This window comes from Rhagoletis pomonella, unplaced genomic scaffold (assembly GCF_013731165.1).
Source record: "Rhagoletis pomonella isolate Grant_MI unplaced genomic scaffold, Rhpom_1.0 Rhpom_scaffold_00001, whole genome shotgun sequence".
NCBI lineage: Eukaryota > Metazoa > Arthropoda > Insecta > Diptera > Tephritidae > Rhagoletis > Rhagoletis pomonella.
Window position 1 is genome coordinate 13,707,510 of NW_023458555.1, and position 4,139 is coordinate 13,711,648.

Genomic DNA, 4,139 nt, shown 5'->3' on the forward strand with positions numbered 1-4,139 from the left:
AAAAAAAAAATACATACATACATATGTCTCAATTCTTCAACGTTGTGCATAAACTTAACCTCCCTTGAACTAACACTACGCCCTCGCAAATAATAAGAATTATAATTTTCATCTAGCATCGTCGATCTGCAAACAAAATTCTTTCTAACTCCACGTACTTAAATTATTTTAGAATATATTAAAATACATCTGAGTGTTATTTTTCGAACTAAAAATGTACTTAAAACTGTAACCGATGAAAGACGAGCAAACATGTTTGTATTTGTTGTATAAATATTGCTAGAAAAATACTTAAAGAAGCACCCATTTCAAAATGTAGTTATTTTAGAAACACGGTTTGTTAGTTAATATACTATTAGTAAATATTTAAGCGTATGCATGGAAAATAGTGCTAAAGTAAAATCGTCTTAATGTTTTTAGTACCAAATCTTTCATTGGGATTTACCATTAACTTCTACCGACCCTTTGCTTTGCTTCATTCGTTTTATAAATTAGTTAGATAAGTTAATAAAAGAGGAATTAAACGCCTTAACGTTGAGTCTATACTAGCGAAATATGTTGAAAAATAATTCAATAAATGACACTATCAATAAGTTTGAGCTGAATTTGAGTTTACTATAGCGAAAGGAGCAGTTTAACAAAAATGATTCGTAAAAAAACTAGAACATTACCTGGGTTAAATCCCTATCCCTTGAGTACAAGGCCCGGAGAAGTACCTATAATTTTAAGTGCAGACGACATTTATGGCATGCAGAAACACATTCGGAGGTTTGCAATTGCCTGATGAGCGGCAATCGTATTAGAAAAAAAAAACATATTTGGATATCGCTTGGACCCGCAATCGACTTTTGGCGGGGAGTTTCTATGCACTGAACAGGTAAAACGCTTTTGCCTTATTTATATATGGATACAGTTTTTCAATTCATGTCCGAATTCATCCGGAAGATCTCTTAGCTAGCAAATCCTTTTACATACGAAAACTAAAAAGGGGTTAATTCCGTCATTTGTACTACGATCGAGCCTACATGAACGCCTTCAGTTAGGTTTTTCAAAAGCTTAGCACTCCCCACCCCCCTTGCTCCTACATCAATAACTGAATTCTTTCTAATACGGTGTTTACATGAGGCGATTCTACAGGCAACGTTTATGTGAAATCAACAATCGCCTGGTGTGAACGGCCTTTCAACTCATCGCTTCCAATGAAGTTGGGGGGGGCATCCAACTTTTGATTCAACTAATCGCCTCTAAAATTGCCTGGAAGATCGCCTCATGTCAACACCGTATAAGCTGTTGAGTGATTCAGGAACTTGCGGCATTTATTTGGATTGGATATATTGGCGCGATACTTTAGACTGAGATAGAAAAGCAAAATAAAGATATTACAGCTAATATAGTATGCACATAATGAAAAAAATTCGTTTTTATTCGTTTTTGCTTCCTAACAAGTTAGGCTAATAAACATGCTGTGTGTCGAAAATAAGCTCTTGTGTTTATTTCTTTATTTTTAATAATTTTCATTTAAAATATACATATCGTTACCTTAATATAGAAAGGTCCTAACTCATTTTCTGTCGAAACTCAGCTTTGTACAAAAGTTGGCAAACTGTCCAGTAAGGACCTAATAGAATTTAAAAACAGCAACTAGATCAATTAAATTGTTTCAGTGTGTATTAAATACCAACGTTTTGAAGGAATTTGCAACCGAAGAACTTTATTCTTTCCCCTCTATTCTAACGGAGTCACAAAACTTAGCTCATCACTGTTGTGATTTCTAGTGCGCCGAGAAATGTGTCACAAAAAATTCGATTTTGAGTGCTAAATAGAAAAATACACAAAAATTTAAAAATTTGTATTGTAGCGGCATATTTTTTGCAGCGGCAAGCTTTGAGGCGCAGTAGAAATCACAGTAGTGATGAGCTAAAGTTTGTGACTTTTTTAGAATACGGCTGTTTATATAGCTTTATAACTACTCTGTAAAGAAACAAAAATGTGAGATAGGGCCTGTCTATATTAAGGTAATGATGTGTAATTAAATCTATAACAGAAGTCACATAAATAAAAGTTTCGAAGCTTGCGAAAGTTAAAAAAAAAAAAAATTGTTATCAAAATTTCCAAATTTTTAATCAGAATATTTAGAACATTTTTGGCTATGCAATCTTGTAACCCATTCAATTTTAGTCCAATAAAGTGCAAGTTTCAAGTCGCTAAAATGTACCGTTGATATTTTAGATTTTTTTTGTGTAGGGTGTTGCGGATATTTTTTCATTTTAAAGTAGATTTTGAACATGTGTTACATGGAAGAAAATGCGCATGAAATTTGTGCAAGCTTTGAAACTTTTCTTTACGTGGTTTCTGTTGTTGGTTGAATTATATATTAAATGAAAATTATTAAAAATAAATAAATAGACATAAGTTGCAAACAATATCATTTTGAATTTCGTTGCTAATTAGTTGAACGCAGGTGTATGTAGTATGTACACTAAGGTGGTCAAAATTTTTTTTTCCCGAGATAGGGTTTGGGACACCTTCAAAAATTTTTCCTCTCGCCGCACCAAATTTACTTTTTTAAGGTTGCCAACATAAATTTACAAAATGCTCATGAAATATTTATATATTACTCAAAATGTATTCAACAAAGTGTGATTGAGTTTGACATTGCTCTCAGAAGAACCATCCTATAAAGTCAAATTGAAAAAATTTTGTATGAATTTTGAATCGATTGTTTATATTTTTTGGCACAATAGTACCTTAAAAGAGAGCCTACCTGAGTTGTCAATCACACCTTGTTTAATACACCTTGATATTACTACATATATATTACATACATACATATATTAACCAAATAATTGGTTAAGCAACCTAAGAACATTTCAAATTTAAATTAGCTGAAAACATAACAGTACAAGCTTCAGTTGTTATGGCAACAGTAGCTTTTTATAAAAGGTGTATTCGCGTATTCTTGAAGCAGAAAACTCTCAGCAGCAAAATTTGATGAATTTTTATCTGATTTCTCTCAAAGAGAGAAATGCTAGCAAAAGTACGCGAACGCAAAACCAGCAAAAATTGCAAGTTTTTAGTACAGCTGATCGAAATTCTGTTTACATAGAAAAGCATAAAAGAGAAAACATGAAAGGTATATAAATTAAAAGTTTTCCTAAAGCAATTTGCTAATCAAACATGAGTATATGAGTATTTGCTTTCTTCCGATACATTGGCAATTCTAATTAGTTATTTCAAACTTAAAAATCATAGTAACAAATCTAAATCTAAAATAAATTTCCATATTTTCATAAATTGAAAACAGGTGACTTTGATCAGCTGTTTTTCTTGCTGGCAAATGGCTGCTGGCAAAAATTGTTCCTAGCTAGCAGCTTTTCATCAGAATGAAATGTAAATTTGGTCTCTCAATTTCCGCTACTTTTGTGTACGCGAACAGGAGCTATCAATACGCGAATAAACCGAATGTCACCAAAATTTTTGTCAGCATCAAAGAGATTCTGTAGCGCATTTCAAGCACCCTCTATTGGTTACAGTAGAAAATTGAAAGTTGGGATAGATAATCTGGGCTATCACTGAAACCATCGTAGTCCGATCTTCGTAAAATGTACGAAAACGCGATCACTGAATCCGAATTGCCACGAACGTATGCACGGTGATAGCATCTTCGTAGATTTCGCGAAAATTCGGACTACGACGGATTCAGTGATAGCCCTGATTGTAAATACCATAAAGAAAAAACTTAGGGGTGTCCCGTTTATTACGATGACTTTTCCTTTCCATCATACAAAACTGGGACCACTCTAATGTACATACACACATATCGTTAGTGTAGTATGGAAAGGGCGTGTCTCACATCGTCACTGGAATGAAAGTGAATTTTGGATTTTTAGTTTGTTACAATTGGTCTAAAATATTTGTTTTATAATTTTTGGTCCAAAATGACGTAAGCGACATTTTTTTCTCAAATTTCATTTTTCATGCAGAAATGTTCCTTAGATGCTCTAGGAAAAATAAAATTTTGAAAAAGGTGTCGCTTACGTCTTTTTGGACCGAAACTTATAAAACAAATATTTTCGAGAGACCGATTGTCTGAAAAAAACCCCAAAAAAATATCCGCTTACAATTTTCTCAAATTTAAG